We start from the raw sequence: 21582 nt of genomic DNA, 5'->3' as shown, positions 1-21582 counted from the left end.
GAGAACAACCTTCATGACCTTGCAGACATTTCCTCCAAGCAAATTAACTCAAGTTTCACGCCTGCCAACCACCTCTTACAGCTTTACCTTACTTTCACTTTTATAGTTCACCTCTTGTCATATCCCTTAAGCATTATTCCTCCAATGAATTTTTTTCCAACTTCATGATATGCTTGTTTTTATGATAATTTTTTTATGAATATTGATAGAAGTGCTGAGCCTTCTCATCATGAACTACCAGGCATTCTTCTGTACATTTGCATCTTCCATGTGTGATCAATTGGTGTACTGTAAGGAAGGATAATTAAACAAAAACAAATAAAGAGTGAACCACAAATTGATTATTCAATCACTGTGTGTTGTGCGTGAAAATAATAGATAACATAATAATATAATAATAATATTTAATATAATAATATATAATATAAAAAAGAATAATAATATATGATAATATATATATATATATATATATAATATATATATATATAATATATATATATATATAATAATAATATTTAATATAATAATATATAATAATTATATATAATAATAACATAATAATATATAGTAACGTAATAATAATATATAATATAATCTATATTATAGTCCGTAGGTATTCTGTCTGTCGAACGTCTGTCCAGGGGTGTGGCTTCCTCCATTGAGAGAGTAGCTCCACCCATTCTGGAAGAGGCTTCAAAAACAAATATCCACCATTTTATTTACTCGCATAGCTTTGAGGCCTGTTTTGTTAGGCCCGTGGTGTCTTGCTCTCTCTCTCACAGTTTTACTTCAACTCTAATTCGATATCTCATTTCATTTTTAACAGTCGCTAACATCGTTTTAGACTCGGTTGAAAAAAAAAGGGAATATAATCCCATGAAAGTTTCCGTTTATAGAACGAAATGCATTTTCAATGGCCTGTAAAATAAAGCCCATTCATTGAGTCACCCTCACCATCGAATTCACCATCTGATTTCATTTTTATCGATGTGGATAAAACAACTCGGTTGCAACTCGGCAGACTCGGTTTCAGCAATAATTGAAAAAATAAACGCACACACGGGAATCATGAAATTGCCGACATATATTAAATAACCGTGGCTTTTCACACCTCGATATATCTTACACCGTCCAAGATGACACAGACAGCAAATTGCCGAGATTTATGAAGAATTCGCGTCGGACGTTTCCATCGTCACGATTAAATGTTTAACTTTATATGTAGTGTAGTCAATAATGTTGGGAGAGGGGCGAAGCTTCGTTCAGGTATTGCCACAGATGGGAAATTGCCTATTCAATAATCGCAGCTTTTCATGAATCGATATATCTTACACCGCCCAAGTAACAGAGACAGGAAATTGCCGAGAGATATTTCTTCGTTCTTATTTGATAAGTTATGTGCACATACACTTTAAATAAGTTTATTTGAAATATTTAATTTTAAAAATGTCATTTACTTGCCATTTGATGATTACGTGCAACGCTTCCTCTTCCTCTTGGGGATCGTGAACATTCATGCGTTGTGTGGAAACTCCCATTCCCGAAATGAACGAGACGGTCGATGAACCGCTTTATGAACGTCAACGCAGACTTTTAAAATGTTATTCACTAAAAATGTCAAGTGTGTTTGTGTGTGTATACGTGTGTGTGGTTGTGTATATGTGTGTGTACATGTATATATGTGTATGTGTGTGTGTGTGTGTGTGTGTGTGGATGTATATATGTGTAGTATATGTGTATATATATATATATATATATATATATATATATATATATATATCCAAATATATCTTCAGTTGTCCAGCTTTCAATGAGCGCACGTAATGACGTCACTGCCATGTACATACGCTCTGCCTGTCAAGCTCTCAAGAGAACCCTCCGACAGAGCAGAATTTTGATCTTAGTTCAGATACTGTCATAAGTGTATGTAAAACCCACAGTTACCGACCTGGTTTCGCCCTTTTGGGGCTCATCAGGGCAACGCAGTGAGTCCTGCATACACTTATGACTCTGAAAACCTTTCGGCCGGGAGTAACAATTGATTAATTAATTAATTGACAGTAACAATTAATTGACAGGCAGAGCGTATGTACATGGCAGTGACGTCATTACATGCGCTCATTGAAAGCTGGAGAACTGAAGATATATTTGGATTGCTACTCCCGGCTGCATCCAGGCGATTCCATATAATGAGTGGATACCAGAGATAATGTGCCATGTGGCAGATGGTACTTATCGCTCCCATTAAGGTACAGCATGGCTGGATGGGATACCTTAATGGCGGTTCACCACTGATGGTATGAAATCGTATAGTAACTGGTATATATATATATATATATATATATATATACATATATATATATATATATATATATATACATATACATATATATATATATATACATATACATATACATATATATATATATATATATATATATGTATATATATATTGTTACGGTACGCGGATTGGATGTTATTTACCGAGCGGAGGTAACCGCAGCCGAACAGTTGTTCCCCGTTTCTTCCCGACTCACCCGATTCACCCAGACGTTGGCCAAATCGCGCTATGCCAAATCAATGATAGAAAGGACACGACGACTGGGAAAGATGAAACGACGCAAGGGGGGTACAGTTCTCAAGACCTCCGGCGGAGGGTATAATTACAGTGGTGGAGAAAAGGGGGTAGATTACAAGGCAGAGTGAGGTAAAGACACAGAAGAGATGGGCACTTAAATACAGTCTTATCTATTCCCAGACAGACCACGGACAAGGTAGACTCACACAGGGATTGATGGCAGGAATGGACAGGTAGGTCGCTGGCACAAGGTGCACCTTGGCTCGGGGACAGGATAAAGCACGGTTCAAAGATGCAGGGAGGTCTCACAGCGCTCGGAGGTGGTCTTGCTTGCTCCAAGCTCAGCGCGCATCTGACGTCACCTCTCTCTCACCGCGCATGCTCAGCGGGGAGTGACACGCCCTCGGCTGGTTGGTTCCGCCACAACTGGGGCCGGTCCGCCGCTTCCATTGGGTGCGGGGGTTACCGGGCTCCGCCCTTGATGAGGAGCCGACAGGGAGCCATGTTCTACCCCTGTTTGGTAACCCCGTCGAGCACATGTCCGATGGCGGCTCGTTGGGAAGGCCTGGTGTCCTCCCACCACTCCTACCAAGCCGGAGTGAGGACGCGCACTCCCTGCGCTCGTTGTTGTTGTTGTTGAAGAGACTCTGTGAGGAAGAGCTGCGGGGAGGTATTGGGGAGGTCCTAAACTTCCTAACGGTGCCATACAATCACATTCTGGTGCAACGAAGGGTCAGAATTAATGGAAACGAATCCTTACCTGACATAGACTAAGAATAACTAGCAAGATGTCCTATAGTTGTCTACCTGAGATGCGGTGGACCTGGATGCGACATTTAATGGGGGAAATAGGGGGAGGTCGGGTCTACAGAGTGTTGTTTACAGAAAATGGGACTAGGGAATGGGGGATTGGGGAGAGTTGGGAAGTATTGAGGAAATAGGGGAATATTTACAAGCGGATATGGATGGATGCAAATCCCATATCCGCAACACTGCACCCTTCTCGACCTCGGGGCGTCCCGACCAGATAAATTTTTACCTACTTTAGTGTGGCACTCAGATGTAGTTCCCTCTACTATTAACTCAACCCTGAGTGCGACAGTTTTACAGATGTTCACAAATGAGTAAATATGTCCCCCTGCGACATTGCACCCTTCTCCTAACAGAAACACACCCACAGGATAACCGAATCGCGGAAAGCATCCTCAAACTAAACATACAGCCGGTAGGGAGCATCATTTATACAAGACTACACTGATATTTACACTACGATCCAGGACCTGTTCTTTGAGGAACACATGCAGATGTTATGCATAGGGAGAGCACGCATGCCAGCATCGATACACCAACCCACGAGTGCCCTGTGGCCCTACGGTCTTTAATAATGTGCAGAGCACCCCTTCCAAGCACCAAAAGCACCACCCCATTATGCACAGTCAGCACCATCTGGTGCACCAATAAAGTGTTCAATAAAAATGCACAATCAAGTGTCCATGGTCACCGGTGGTGTCGCAGCCGGCCGATGTTCTGCCGCTGGTCTTGCCTTCATGGAGTGCACTTGGCCTTCTGGCTTCTTTAGAAATAAAGAAAGGCGCCAACCACGTCCATTTCCTAATTGTGGCCGTCAGGGGGGCCAACTAAAAGTGGTTCACCTGTATGGCATAGGTGCCACGTTGACCCAGAGGTCCATCAATGGGTGGTGCTTGACCGCAAAAGAACTGCGGTCCATTGTGGGCGGCCACAAAAATTGCGGTCCATATGGTGTATTGATCCAGGCAGCAAGCAGCGGAAGTACAGGCCCACAACTGCGGAGCCCGCACCTCTCTCTCCTCTCTCTCTGCCCCAAAGCCAGATCCTCAGAGGTGGGAGACAAAAGAAGACAGGTGAATAAGGTGGTAAGGGCGCAAAAGTGCATGCAATATAAGGTAATGCACACTGGGGGCACATGGGAACCAGGTGAGACAGGTACATTCCTACCGTATGCCCCCCCCCCCCACCAGGTAACCTACATTGCCCCCCCCTTACCCCTTACTGTATCCACAAAACACAACACTACCCATAAACATCTACTTTACACATCAACAAACGTCCCTACTGTCTTCCCCGTTCCTCCCATAAACCAAATTCGTCTTCTCTCCCCCCTAACCAATCAAATTTGCCATTTCCAACTCTCATCAAAATTTGCCATCTCCAACTCAACATCAAAATTTGCCATCACCAATTCATCATCAGTCCCTCCTAAGGAGGGAGAGATGGAATCACCCCAATGTCTCATCCACGTCGTGATGCGTCTCACAAATCCAAACAGCAATTCTCACTTCCTGCAACACAAAACAAAGAAAACACAGGTGTGGAGTCATCATCATCACCTCAGGTAAGTGGCTGCGTATGGTGCGACAGGTTCATCAATCCTAACTATTTCCTAAATGACTTTAACAACTTTACATTACCCGGGGTCTTTCTCCTGCCAAACCATTGGCCCTCATTACTCTATGTGGTTCGAAGAACCAAAATCCCATTGACCATCTGTGGTGCACACCATCAATTTGGGTCTCACTCCCTGATTCAACACTCGGTGCTCCCGCACAATTTCGGTGGCTGGGTCGTGTGACGCTCCCAGCTGGTCCACCCACCTGCACACCTCCACCACTGTTGTTGCCTAACGAGCTCACCTGCTCCTCACCCTAACCTAACTAACTGGGGAAGGCCCTCTCGCACTCTCACCCCCTCAGTGCCCTCTCTGGCACGGGCTGCCCGATCCACACCCGGGATCCTCAGGCACCCACTGACACTAACGGCTCCCAGAGCCCACCTGCGGCCTCACCTGGCCGACATCTAACAGTGGCGGTGTGCCCAACCATTCACACTCATACTAACAGGCCACACGACCAGCCAATTTCACCACACCAATGCACCCATCCACAATACCATTCTGCAACCGCACCACAAATGCCAATATCCAACCACAATTTACCTATACCTTCTAACTACTCTTTAAACTACCCTCCCCGGGTACTCGTGAAAGGGGTCCACTCTTCCCCCATCCACACCTTCGCACCATGCACACCACTCCGTACCACTTACTCCAACTCTCTCCACACCACTCATTCTCTGCTCCATATATTCCACACACCTGTACTTGCACACCTGTGCTCTCATACTTGGTGCCGCCTGCACCCTTCTCTCCCCCAAGCGCATTCGCGCTGATCCACAACACTCACTACTCACCATGACACTCATCCGCAATGCTCTCTCATTCATCACTTGTACACTCACACACACCTCGGAGCATTGCCTCACTTGAAGCTGCTCACCAGCACTTCCATTCATACTGCATCATCTGCTCTGTCTACTCCCTTCTAAAACTCGCGCTCCTCCGTCTTCCCTTACACTCAGCGCTCCCACGTCATCATCAAACACTAAGCTACTACGTCCCCACTACAGGTACCAAGTCTCCTACTTAAATCTTGTCACCTCTTGTCACTTCTAGTCCCTATCAATATAACCAAGCCCTCCCTGGCTCGGTTGTCATAGCCACCCCATAAACTATAGCGCATTTGCTCCCATCATGGGAAGGGTGGCAGGGATGCCACCCTTACCCACCGTCATACGGCGCGAGTGGGACCTTGTGGGACCACCTCGTATGTGAGTCGTTGCCCGCCTGCCGGACCCCGTGCGTCGCCCCTTGCGGGGTCAGCGCGGGGCCGAACCGGCCGGGCCCCCACAGTACATTACCCCCAAGGGGCTCCCGTGCCTCCCCTGTCCCTCTAAAAACTACCCCTGTTGGTGTCGATGCATGGGTCACGCTTCCGCAACCCGCTACCCATTCCATACCACCACAACCTTGCTCACTCACACCTCGCACCTCTCCCATCACCGGACCCTCTCGCTCGCACCCTCGTTCCATACACTCCGGACCAGCCATACACCTCACTCTTGGCCTCTCACGAACATCCGGGTCCATCTCGACCCCCAAGCTTATTAAATCACCTGGCGCATCATACGCATGACCATATTGGTCACCACTTACACCGGGTCCTCTTTCTCTTCGCTTCTCCTCCATCACCTGCGAATCCCTCATCCGGTTAATGAGCACATCATCACGATCCGTACACAGACTTTGGACCAATTCTTTTACTTCCTCTTTTATCTCTTTCTTATCCCCTCTCCGTCGCTTCTTAATTTCGCTCACCCCTTCTTCCACTTCTTCTAATTTCTGCTTCACCTCCTTAATCTCCTCGTGCGCCCCCTTAAGTTCTTCCTCTAACTCCACCTTATTTTTTTCTATGTGCTCCCGCACCTCCCGCTCTTTAACCTCCATCACCTCTACCACCTCGTTCATTTTCCTCGTCAGGTCCTCATGTACCGTCTGACACTCTTTTTTAATTACCCCTACGTCCTTTTTCATCTCCTTCTGTGTTGATTTTAAACCCTCTATTACCGCTGTGTTCTGCTTTACCTGGTCCCCCAACTCCTTTTGTCCCACTGTCAGCTGTTCTACTCCCAGCGTCAACTCCTCTATACCACCTTGCAATTTTACAGTCCCCTTTCTCACCTCCTTCTCCATGCGCTCCTCACAGTGCCTCACCTCCTCGCGCACTTCTCCGACCTCCTCACTCACACCTCTTCTGATCTCCCCTCCCATCACTTGCATCTCCTGCCCAGATGCCACCCTCATCTGCTCCATTTCCTCCCTGTGAGCATCCAATTTAGTTTCTACACCCATTCTGACTTCCTCTATCTGCTGCCCCATTTGTTTAACTTCCCTTTCCGCTTGGTCCCTCATGTCCCTCAATTTGCCTTCCATACTGTTTTCTAACCCCTTTTTCATCCCTTCCATTTGATTATCTTGAGCGGCCATTCTGTTTTCTACCCCCGTTAACCCCTCCTGTATTTCCCCTAATCTATTGTCTAATCCCTCAAATTTGTTGTCGAGTCCCTCAAATTTGTTTCCTAATCCCTCTATTCTACTCCCTAACCCTCCGATCTGGGCCCCCATGTCCTCCCTCAATTTCTCGCTATTGGACCCCATGTCCTCCCTCAATTTCTCGCTATTGGACCCCATGTCCTCCCTTAATTGCTTGCCCATTCTTTGTTAAAATTGTTCGCTATTCTGGGCCAACAGAGCCCCTATTTGCGCCATGAGGACTTGCATGTCCATCGGCGGCATGGGTACAGCTACCGCAACCCCCTGCGCGGCGCCGACCTGTTGTTCGCGCTCCTCTTCCCCATGCCTAGCGCCGCCATTTTGCGAACCTGCCGCCCTCACTGCTTCGCTCTCCTCATGTCCCTCAATTTGGTCCTGGATCGACCCTGCCTCACTCTCCTCTACCGGAACCCAGCCGTCTTGATCTCCCATAGCGCGACTTTCAAAACTCCGGTTTTTGTAAAACAAAAGCAATTTCGGTACTTTGTAATTTTGACCAAATTTTATCTAGCTGTTTTAAAAATTTGGTTCGGGCCCCATATCTCACTCCCCGACACCAGTTGTTATGGTCCGCGGATTGGATGTTATTTACCGAGCGGAGGTAACTGCGGCCGAACAGTTGTTCCCCGTTTCTTCCCAACTCACCCGATTCACCCAGACGTTGGCCAAATCGCGCTATGCCAAATCAATGATAGAAAGGACACGACGACTGGGAAAGATGAAACGACGCAAGGGGGGTACAGTTCTCAAGACCTCTGGAGGAGGGTATAATTACAGTGGTGGAGAAAAGGGGGTAGATTACAAGGCAGAGTGAGGTAAAGACACAGAAGAGATGGGCACTTAAATACAGTCTTATCTATCCCCAGACAGACCACGGACAAACGGACAAGGTAGACTCACACGGGGATTGATGGCAGGAATGGACAGGTAGGTCTCTGGCACAAGGTGCACCTTGGCTCGGGGACAGGATAAAGCACGGTTCAAAGATGCAGGGAGGTCTCACAGCGCTCGGAGGTGGTCTTGCTTGCTCCAAGCTCAGCGCGCATCTGACGTCACCTCTCTCTCACCGCGCATGCTCAGCGGGGAGTGACACGCCCTCGGCTGGTTGGTTCCGCCCCAACTGGGGCCGGTCCGCCGCTTCCATTGGGTGCGGGGGTTACCGGGCTCCGCCCTTGACGAGGAGCCGACAGGGAGCCATGTTCTACCCCTGTTTGGTAACCCCGTCGAGCACATGTCCGATGGCGGCTCGTTGGGAAGGCCTGGTGTCCTCCCACCACTCCTACCAAGCCGGAGTGAGGACGCGCACTCCCTGCGCTCGTTGTTGTTGTTGAAGAGAACTGTGAGGAAGAGCTGCGGGGAGGTATTGGGGAGGTCCTAAACTTCCTAACGGTGCCATAAAATCACATTCTGGTGCAACGAAGGGTCAGAATTAATGGAAACGAATCCTTACCTGACATAGACTAAGAATAACTAGCAAGATGTCCTATAGTTGTCTACCTGAGATGCGGTGGACCTGGATGCGACATTTAATGGGGGAAATAGGGGGAGGTCGGGTCTACAGAGTGTTGTTTACAGAAAATGGGACTAGGGAATGGGGGATTGGGGAGAGTTGGGAAGTATTGAGGAAATAGGGGAATATTTACAAGCGGATATGGATGGATGCAAATCTCATATCCGCAACAATATATATATATATATATATATATATATATATATATATATATATATATATATATATATTGAAACGCAAAAGAAACTTACCACCTTTGAAACCTTTAAATATCAACAATAACACTGCGTGTAGTAAATGTGTGAACTTATTTGTGGACAATAGTGTCCTCACTGTCAGACAAAACGGTCACGGATGGTCACTTGAACCTTCAATGGTCACTTCATAGCACAGCTGTTGAACAGCCGTTTTGACTCTCAGTGATTAGCCAAGGGGTACGGGATGATTTTAATGAGCTGCACGTGATGTCTTGATATTGGCTTTAAAAAGGCCAGTTCAAAATGGGCATTTTGACCGAAAAATTTGACCATTTTGACCAACTACAAAAAGACCGAAAACGCAAAAGAAACTTACCACCTTTGAAACCTTAAATATCAACAATAACACTGCGTGTCGTAAATGTGTGAACTTATTTGTGGACAATAGTGTCCTCACTGTCAGACAAAACGGTCACGGATGGTCACTTGAACCTTCAATGGTCACTTCATAGCACAGCTGTTGAACAGCCGTTTTGACTCTCAGTGATTAGCCAAGGGGTACGGGATGATTTAAATGAGCTGCACGTGATGTCTTGATATTGGCTTAAAAAACGCCAGTGTAAAATGGGCATTTCAATCAACATGCCACGATTGTCAAGGGATCAACGGCAGCGTGCCCTGGGCATGCTGTAAGGCGGACTGAGCTACCGTGAGGTGGCACGTCGCCTTGGCTGTTCACACCAGACGATATCGGCCCTGGTGGTCAGAGACACCCTCCACAACTCTGCAGATGACAGACCTCGATCAGGGAGGCCAAGAGTCACCACTGCAAGGCAGGACAGGCAGATGGTCCGAAGTCACCTGCGGGATCGATTCCGTCCAGCATCCCGCACTGCGGCAGAAACTCCGGGGTGTGCAAACCCACGGATCTCCAATGATACTGCACGAAGACGACTGCATGACTATGGTCTGACTGCCAGAAGACCATACAGAGGCCCCGTGATGACGGCTGCCCATCGCTGCAACCGACAGAGATGGTGCCAGCAGCATCAGCGGTGGACCTTGGCGCAGTGGAATGAGGTCACTTTCAGCGATGAGTCAAGGTTCTGTGTGGACAGTCCTGATGGGCGTGAGTGTGTCTGGAGAAGAACTGGCGAGCGATATGCCGATTGTTGCGTGCGTCAAGCCAACAGGTGGGGTGGCCCAAGTGTGATGGTGTGGGCCGCCATATCAGGCCGGTACAGGACGCCACTGGTGGTTGTGGATGGGAATCTTAACACCCAGCGGTATGTGGATAACATCCTGCGACCTCATCTGCTGCCATTCCTGCTAGACCACCCAGAACTGAGAACCTTTCAGCATGACAACGCTCGTCCCCATGCTGCTCGCTTTACCACTGCATTTCTCCAAGGCGAGAACATCAACACCATGCAGTGGCCTGCGCTCTCCCCTGACCTGAATCCCATAGAGCACCTGTGGGATGAGCTTGGGAGACACGTAGTTGGCAGGGCCAGGACACGGGCAGAGCTGCTTCAGACATTGAGGACTGAGTGGGACAGAATCCAGCAGCAATCCATCCAAAGACTGGTAGGCAGTATACGCCAATGATCCACTGCCTGTATCCAAAACAATGGTGGCCACACACGCTATTGAAAGGGGACTGACATTGCACCCTGTGCTGTTCTGTACTGTAGAACAAACTGATGAGATGGTGTATCTTGGTCAAAAACTTGACATGTCATCAATAAAATGCCAATGTTTCAATTAGCAATTGTTGGTTTGTTTTATTTTGAACTGTTACAATTTTATTACATTTCAAACAAGTGATAAGTTTCTTTTGCGTTTTCGGTCTTTTTGAAGTTGGTCAAAATGGTCAAATTTTTCGGTCAAAATGCCCATTTTGCACTGGCCTTTTTAAAACCAATATCAAGACATCACGTGCAGCTCATTAAAATCATCCCGTACCCCTTGGCTAATCACTGACAGTCAAAACGGCTGTTCAACAGCTGTGCAATGAAGTGACCATTGAAGGTTCAAGTGACCATCCGTGACCGTTTTGTCTGACAGTGAGGACACTATTGTCCACAAATAAGTTCACACATTTACTACACGCAGTGTTATTGTTGATATTTAAAGGTTTCAAAGGTGGTAAGTTTCTTTTGCGTTTTCGGTCTTTTTGAAGTTGGTCAAAATGGCCAAATTTTTTGGTCAAAATGCCCATTTTGCACTGGCCTTTTTAAAACCAATATCAAGACATCACGTGCAGCTCATTAAAATCATCCCGTACCCCTTGGCTAATCACTGACAGTCAAAACGGCTGTTCAACAGCTGTGCAATGAAGTGACCATTGAAGGTTCAAGTGACCATCCGTGACCGTTTTGTCTGACAGTGAGGACACTATTGTCCACAAATAGGTTCACACATTTACTACACGCAGTGTTATTGTTGATATTTAAAGGTTTCAAAGGTGGTAAGTTTCTTTTGCGTTTCAGTATATATATATATACATATATATATATATATATATATATATATATATATATATATATATATATATATATATATATATATAAATATGTATATATATATATATATATATATATATATATATATATATATATATATATATATATATATATATATATATTTATATATATATATATATATATATATATATATATATATATATATATATATATATGTATATTGTTGCGGATTTCCGGGGGTCGGCGCTCCCCTTATCAAGGGGGTGGGGGGGTTAATCCCCTTGTCTTTTAAGCTGGCCGTCCCCCAATCCTGGAAGCTAGGACGTCACTTCCGGTCGGTGGTAAATAGGGTTGTAAGCCCAATTAGTCTTATTACCTAAGTACTACCACCGGCTGTAAAGCGAGGATAACTCTCACCTGAGCTGCAGCGTTAATGGATACGCCGAGCGAAGCGAGCCGCGACTCGGGCCGTTAACAAATACTACACCCGATTATAGCGGTTCCGAAATCGTGCCACAGGTACTCAATGGGGAAAAGACTAAAGCAATCGGATGGAGAGGAAACCAGAGTGTAGGAAGAACAAAATAGTGTTTATTTATTATGTTCAAAACCCAAAGAAGAGGAAACGAAAGGAATATACAAGAAGAAGAAGAGCAAAAGGACACAGGGCAATCTCATCTATACAGTCTTACTTACAACCCCGGACAAACATACACACTCACACGGGATGGTAGCTGGTAGGGGAGGAAGGTGCAGGCAGATGGGTCCAGGTAGGTCGACTCCGCCCAGGCTCCGGGTCCGCGGGCGAAAAACGGCAGGCAGCTTCGCGTGTCGTTGGCGCGCGACCGGACCTTACATATGCGAGGGGCTGGAATACTGCATACGTATAGCGTGCCAAACGCTCTCTATCTCCCGATCAATCAATGTCCGTATCAAACTGGCAGTTTGTATCAAATGGAGCGCTCCTGGATCAGTCCGTTAACAATGGAGTTCCCTCGCGCAGTCCGTTCCGAAACAATGTGCTTACTCGCCCGACCTCCGCGCAGTCCTTTACGATCAGCATCCCCCGGCGCAGTCCTTTACGAACAGCATCCCCCTTCGCAGTCCTTTATGATCGATCATCCCCTGCGCAGTCCTTTGAAACAAGCGCGCCTCCCGATCAAATAAGTTCATAAAGCGCCTTTCCCAACGAGTCCGTGAAAGGGCTTGGCGCGTGCGCTTATAGATCAATCCGCGCACTTTGAAACCACGCCCGCCAGCGAGCTCACCTCAGCCCTGGTTGGTTGGCGAGGGCTCACCGGCTCCGCCCTTGATGGCTCGTTGACAGGGCCACGCCTCGTTCTTGGCGCTCCACCCCCTTCTTCTCCAAGCTTGACCGCGTGTGTAATGGCGTTTCCTGAGCGAACGCTGAGGTGGCTGCGGCTGGCAGAGGCGCGTAACAGAATTGGGAGAGAGGTTGGCAAAATGGCCAGAATGGATTGGGACCTATCTTATTCAATTAATGCAATGCAGATTCAACTATTGGGAACACAGCCTTATCTGAAACACATACTAAGGAAATAACTGAAAGTCCTATGGTGTACTACGTGTTGCATATGAACTAACTATGGGTGCCTTTAACCTTTAACCTTTAACCTTTTAAATGATGGAATATTATTTACAAGTATTTACAAAGTGAGGGGTTCTCAAAACCGCAACAATATATATATATATAATATATATATATATATATATATATATATATATATATATATATATATATATATATATATATATATATATATATATATATACATATATATATATATATATACAGGGGGCTGCAAAAGTAGGTATACAGTAAGGATTATACCAGTATTACCAGTATTATAATAGTGGTGCTAGGATTCATTTAATACTAGAATTCATTTAATTAATTAAAATCATTATTACCAGTTCTGTTGATGCCACGTTCTGTTGATGCCATGATTCAGTTCATACGGGAGGCTTGCCAGGAAATTGATGCTGATAAAGACCTTTGTGCCAGAGTGTGCATGGGTGTCCACACTCGACTAGTGGAGTGTGTGAATGCCGGGGGCAAACAGTTTGAACATTTGAGGGATTAATATGTTTATTATTGATATGTTTATTATTGATATGTTATTATTGATATGCCTGTATAATCAATAAAACACGTTTTGTGCACACATTTTGTTTTTCATTACTGTATACCTACTTTTGCAGCCCCCTGTATATATATACAGGCGCGCGACCTGTATATATATACACGCGTGTGTAATATATACACGCGTGTGAAGTTCCGTTCAACACTTCCGTTGAACTTGGGGCTGACTCAGAAAAGACCTTTGTTGGTCGAAAGCTTGGTCGACAATTAAAGATCGACGTCCTGAAGCTACGTCCGCGTCTTATTTAATCTAACGATTATATATTCAATACAAATGAGACGCCCTGCTCGTACTTTGGAGTTTCTACTATTTCTTACAGTTATATATATATATATATATATATATATATATATATATATATATATATATATATATATAGTGGAGTATATATATGTATGTATATATATATATATATATATATATATATATATATATATATATATATATATATATATATATATATATATATATATATATATATATGTATATATATATATATGTATATATATATGTATATATATATATATATATATATATATATATATATATGTATATATATATATATATATATATATATATGTATATATATATATATATATATATATGTATATATATATATATATATATATATATATATATATATATATATATATATATATATATATATATATATATATATGTATATATATATATATATATATATATGTATATATATATATATATCAGTCACTATGCGACCTTCATATCATCAGTGGAGAACCGCCAGCAAGATGTCCCATACAGCTGCTGCTGCACCTTGCTGGGAGCGATAAGCACCGCCTGCCACGCGGCAACGTTATCTCTGGTATCCACTCATCATATGGAGTCGACCTGGTTGCGGTTGGGAGTTACTAATAATGGTATCTGTAATCTGGTTCTCCAACCTAATGAGCGGACAACATGACGTCATCGCCATGCACGTCCGCCTTGCCTGCAAAGTTCCAGAGGAACCATCTAGCAGTGCGTCATTACGGATTATAAATACAGATACTGTCACAAGTGCATGCAAAACTCACAGTTACCGACCTGGTTCTAGATGGTTCCTCTGGAACTTTGCAGGCAAGGCGGACGTGCATGGCGATGACGTCATGTTGTCCGCTCATTAGGTTGGAGAACCAGATTACAGATACCATTATATATATATATATATATATATATATATATATATATATATATATATATATATATGTGTGTGTGTGTGTGTGTGTGTGTGTGTGTGTGTGTGTGTGTGTGTGTGTGATGTGGGAGGGATGGGGGCAGGGAGGCAGAGGATTTGAGCTCTTGAATTCACATTTTACATGAGATGTAATGACACATTTGAAACTGTATTTCTCATGTTCACACACATGCATTCACATGTTATCAGAAGTAAATACATTGTGTAGATTATATCATTTGTGCATTTGATAAATTGCCAGTAACTATTTTGTAAAACAGAATGTGCAGCAACTAAATGAAGATGTCCAAATGTCACACACGTCCATGCCCGTGGGGTTCCCACGGGTGACCCCACTGGTAATATAATAATATAATAATAATAATAATATATCTATATATAATATAATAACAATAACATAATAATATATAATAATGCAATAATAATACAATAATATATTGTTATGTTTGTAGGGGGTAGTGATAACTTAGAACCAGGTAGATTTGCATAAATTAGCATGCTCCGTATGTCGCGATGAAGAAGAAGAAGATCCACCATGTAATAAGTACTTGTTTAGCTCGGATGTCGTGTAAGGTGTATCTTCGTTCCCATCATGAGGGGTGGGGTCATGTTAATTAGTTTAGGGACTATGTTAAATAATCCCTTGTGTGTCGTGGCTTCTGTAATCTATACCTTTGTTCCACATGTATGTGTGTGTGTATATGTGTGTGTGTGTGTGTGTGTGTGTGTTTATGTGTGTATGTGTGTGTCTGTGTCTGTGTGTGTGTATATGGCTGTGTTTATGCGTGTGTGTGTGTGTGTGTGTTTTTGTGGGGTAAAATGAGCGTATCTTTCATTAAAACAGCTGTTCACTACCATCTCTTATCTTCCCCCATCCAAAACCTTGATCTTTTTTACCCCCGTTAATACATCCCAAATCCACCTCTTTGAATCTCCGACTTCATTCCGGAAATTCCTAGCAATGTCCATTTGTTATATTCTGTGTACCACTCGCCCCCCCCCCCTCTCCAACAACCTCCAGCTCTCTCCCTTCCATAGATCTCCCGATGTCTCTGCTCTCTACTGTTGTGTTTGTGTGTTTCCCTCTCTCTGCCCCTCTTGTCTCCCGCTCCCTTCATTTTATGTTTTATGTGTCTGTTTGTCTTTTTTGTGTTTAATACGTTATCTCTTACACGAGCCTCGACTTTGTATACAAAAAAAAGAAATAACAAATCTTCATATGATCACCTATCATACGCCGCGCGCAGGATCTCAACCTCAATCTTGATAATCCGTGTAAATCATCCAGTTGTTTCACGTTCGACTCGAGTCCGTCAATGTGTTAACTTTTAAATTAAACACAATCAGTAATGGTGGTTTCCCGCTCATCAACACGATTACCTGAGTCCATCGACATGACTTACTTGTGGAATGTGATGCCTTTGTCCCTTGACGTACGTTTATTTGTACAGCCATACGCTGCACAAAATTGCGGCATTTCGCCGCTTTTAACTGCACCAGCGCGTCAGCTTTGAAGGACCTCCCCAAGATGGCGGACTGTTCTACGTATCCGGGGAGGTGTCGCGCGACATCTAGTGTTATATATCTATGATTGCTCCCACGAAAACGCCATGATAAGCTATTTAAATATGTTGACTCGCCGGAAAAACCCCTTGGGGAGGTGTGATATTATTGGTATTAATATTGTTTTGTAATAACATTAATATTACGATGTTACTGTTAGTTTTGTTATTCGAAGCAGCCTTGGGAAAACGCCACGATAAAGCTAACTTAATATGGCTATACACCTCAACACGCAACCCATTGGTGGCAATGGCGGGGAAAACCCACTCGGGGGAGGAAACCCCCTTGGGGAGGGGGGAAATGAATGCGCTACAGCCTTCATTGTGTAACCCTTCGTCATCCTGTCAAGTTTGGTTGAGATTGGATAAGTCACGACGGAATGTATTGGCGTCAAAAATTAATCAGACAGAAAGACAGACACGAAATGGCGTATTTTAGTATGATCACAAAAAAGGAAGGCCTTCTAAATGAAATACCAAGCTGCCTGTTTTCATTATGCTGTTGGATATAAACTTTGTGGATCTCTTATAGCACTCTGAATCATACTGCACTTCAACAGCAATGCAAACTTTGTTTCGAATGTGTATTAGTATCATTATCGTTGAGCTCAGCAGCTCTTCTGAGCATTTCTGAAAATGTGTTGGCCATTTGTCATTGGAATCCATAAAATCTGTACAAGGCATCCTCAGTTTCATGCTAACCAAAACAGTCCTACTACTACATCCTACTGCTATATTACGAATGTGTATCGTGTAGGGCCGTTCATGGTGGGAGAATGTATTGTATTACAGTACATGTCGCAGCGGGTTACTCTCAGTGTTACCACAGCTTTATACCGTGCGTAGTACTCAGAAACAATGGATGACAATGTGACAAAAGCACCAATTCACCTGACACATTGGAAGGAATTTCAAAAGCAATGCTCACCTGCATCGGTTGCCTCTGCCATACTCAATCGGTACTCTCTTATCGGTACGGGGAGGTGTCGTGATTATGATTCCTTGTGACAAAGTGTTCGGCTTTTTTTGCATGGGATGCATGACACAGGCAGCACATGTTCTGATCTCTGGGCTCCAGTTGACGATGAGCTGTCAGAGATCAACGGTGATCTTCAGAGGTTCACTCGACTCAGCGGAGCAAGAAATTGTGCCTTCTTCCACCAACGTCTTCTCAAGACACTTCTTGCCACCTTGGACGCTAGCTCGGTTTGTGAACCTCGAGTAACAACGACGATGATATCCATACTGAGTTGGAATAGGTTCCTCGTCAGTCCACAAAATATGGTGCTTAATATAATGGATATATTGTAATCATCGCCGACTACGACCTCAAGCTTCGCTTTCCCAATCTCCTTCGTTTTTTTCCCAGCTCAATTCACTATAAGAGCACACTTTGGAGGCATCTTCCAATGTTGGATTGTGAATTAAGGATTCCATGATGGAAATAATCATTGCTATTGATTTTTTTTGTAACTCCAGAGAAAGCACTACTGTACTGCGCTCAAGATTACAGCTAGCCAATTGGTTTTCCTGAGAGCATACGTCACACGCCCAAAGAACTATGGGTAATGGATTATGCAATTATTGGTGACCGATGATTCGCAAACTAAAATAAAGACACAATAAGAATAAACAAACAGATTTAATGAAGGAATAAATAAGGATGGGGGAATTCAAGAACAAATAATGGGGGAAGGAATCGAAGTGGCAGGGAAGATGCGCTTATCACGAAACAGAAATGGGCTTGCCTACTGAGCTATTTGCCTTACAAACGTGGACACACAAAATACAGAAAGGGACTCGAAAGGAATATGGGTGGATGTAATATTGTTAGAAAACATGTCCCATCTACTCAGGGATTGCCAACACATCATAGCTCATGGGGATCGTGAGCTGCAGCTCCCAGCTCAAGGTCCCTTTGGGGTTCTGCGACTTAGACCAGGATGTGATTTTCTCTGCTCTGGGTGAATCCACAACTTTCAGCTTCATGACCAAGATCTGCTCTGTAGCTCTCTATGAATGACCCTCTCTCTCCTGCCACCATCGTCTCTGCCAGCACAACATTCAACCATTTCTCTCTAAATCTTCCCTATTCTTCCGTGCTGCTCGGATTCGTCAGGGCAGCGCAGAAACGGTCAGAGTGACAATCAATCCCAATGGACCGGCCCTTTCCCTCTGGTCTCTTCCCTCTCTCTCTTTCTAACTCTGTCGTGGCCCTCACTTCATGAAGACGGGGGTACACCAGCCTGGATGTGGGGGACCTCCGGGTGGCTTTTGGGAGACCGAGCGGCTGTCTCCGTGCTTGTTCGAGAGAATTGCCTGGGGCTATAAACAACAACTTATGACTCCACTCTCTGCCGCTCCATATCTCATCCCTCAGATGGGCAGTCTGCAGCCTCTTCACTCTCTGCAGACCTGGACAAAATCACAAACTGGTCAAACAAGTGGAACATGTTTTTCAATCCTGACAAATCTCACACTCTCACTTTGTCTCTCCAAAAAGACCGTCTGGAAAACCCTCCCATCTACTTTCTCCACAATCCTCTCGAAGAAGTTCTGTCGCTCAAGCTTTTGGGTCTCACTATCTGCCATGATCTTTCTTGGGAAAACCACATTTCTAAGCTGGCCTCCAAATGCCCAGTCGCCGACTGGTCGCCGACTGGGCATCCTCCGTTGTGCAAAGTCCTTCCTTGGCACTACTGAGCTTCTCACCACATAAAAAGCTTTCATCCGCTTGATGGAATACTGCTCTCCCCTCTGGGCTGGTGCACCTGCCTCACACCCAGCTCGGCTTCACGCTGGAGAAACCAAAGCTTTCAGAATCATTGGTATCTCCCACTGTGAAGCTGATTCTGAGGGCCTTTCACTCGCTCCCCCCGCCTCCCCCATGCCCTAGCCCTCTGCCTTCAACAGATCTACCGAAGTACCTGTTCTCTGCTGTTGCTGTGTTTATGTGCTTCCCTCTCTCTCCCCCTCTTGCCTCCTGCTCCCTTCGTTATATGTTTTATGTATCTATTTATGTTTTTTGTGTCTAATGTGTTAGCTCTCACACGAGCCTTGACTTTGTATACAAAAAAGAAAAAAAAGAAAAAAACAATCATTTCTCTCGACCACATGAGAACTCTAAATCTCATTGATCCAGAAACAATGAACCAACCAATGAGCACATGGTGCTTTAAACGGTTGTACGTACATTATGCAGATACAGGTTTGTATGTTTTTTTCACAAGTTTGGATGTGCTGTCATAATATGCCAGGCAACCAGGGATGGAGATGGCCAATGGATGTTGGAAGACTTAGCCAAATCCCTTAAGGAGGATAGGGTGAAGCCACAATATCGAGCAGTCACTCCACTATAGATACAGTGACCTGAAAAAGCATTCACCTCTTTCCAAAGTTTTCACATTTTTATGCCACTCAAGCTTATTTAATGATGCTTTCATATCAAACTTAACATATAGAATCTTGACAAACTAATCCAAAGTTAAAAATCTAAAAATTGCTTAGAAAATGTGAATAAGTTAGATTAACAGAGAAAATCGGATAATTCGCAGTTACATAAGTATTCAACGCCTTTGCCTAATTGACCCAAAAACACTTCAGGAGCAAATTATTTGTTTGAAATGTTACAAAATAAGTGTAATCGGTGAATGAAATTAAGTATAATTAAACCTGCATGTAATCAGAGGTTTAACTTAAAATTAAACTCCCCCACATCTAAGGAGTTTTAAGGTGCAACTCATTGGTCAACCAACAAGGCAAACATGTAGACCAAGAAGCTCTCCAAGGAAGTCAGACATAAAGTGGTGGAGAAACATCATTCAGGAGAAGGTTACTTCTGTGTGTGTGGTTACTTCTTCTGTTCTGTGGGTGTATATGTATATGTATATGTATATGTATATATATACAAATACAGTGCATTCAGAAAGTATGTATATATATATATATATATATATATATATATATATATATATATATATATATATATATATATACACATATACAGTGCATTCATAAAGTATTCAGACCCCTTCACTTTTTTCACATTTTGTTATGTTGCAGCCCTATGCTGAAATCGTTTAAATTCATTTTTTCCCTCATCAATCTACACTCAATACCCCATAATGACAAAGAGAAAACAGGATTTTAGAAAGTTTTGCAAATTTATTAAAAAGAAAAAACTGAAATATCACATTGACATAAGTATTCAGACCCTTAACTCAGTGCTTAGTTGAAGCACCTTTGGCAGCGATTACAGCCTCGAGTTTTCTTGGGTATGACGTGACAAGCTTTGCACACCTGGATTTGGTGATTTTCTGCCATTCTTCTCTGCAGATCCTCTCAAGCTCTGTCAGGTTGGATGGGGACCGTCGGTGGACAGCCATTTTCAGGTCTCTCCAGAGATGTTCGATTGGGTTCAAGTCAGGGCTCTGGCTGGGCCACTCATGGACCTTCACAGAGTTGTCCGTAAGCCACTTCTGCGTTGTCTTGGCTGTGTGCTTAGGGTGCTTGTCCTGTTGGATGGTGAACCTTCGGCCCAGTCTGAGGTCCTGAGCGCTCTCTTTCAGGTTTTCATTAAGGATATCTCTGTATTTGCGCCATTCATTGTTCCCTCAACCCTGACCAGTCCCCCAGTCCCTGCTACTGAAAAACACCCGCACAGCATGATACTGCCATCACCATGCTTCACCGTTGGGATGGTATTGGGCAGGTGATGAGCGGTGCCTAGTTTCCTCCAGACATGACGCTTAGAATTGAGGCCAAACAGTTCAATCTTGGTTTCATCAAACCACAGAATCTTGTTTCTCACAGTCTTAGAGTCCTTTAGGTGCTTTTTTGCAAACTCCAAGCGGGCTTTCATGTGTCTTTCACTGAGGAGAGGCTTCCGTCTGGCCACTCTGTCAGAAAGCCCAGATCGGCAGAGTGTTGCAGTGATGGTTG

Source organism: Myxine glutinosa, chromosome 13 (genome assembly GCF_964187855.1).
Source record: "Myxine glutinosa chromosome 13, kmMyxGlut1.1, whole genome shotgun sequence".
NCBI classification, from domain to species: domain Eukaryota; kingdom Metazoa; phylum Chordata; class Myxini; order Myxiniformes; family Myxinidae; genus Myxine; species Myxine glutinosa.
This window is presented reverse-complemented; position numbering follows the sequence as displayed.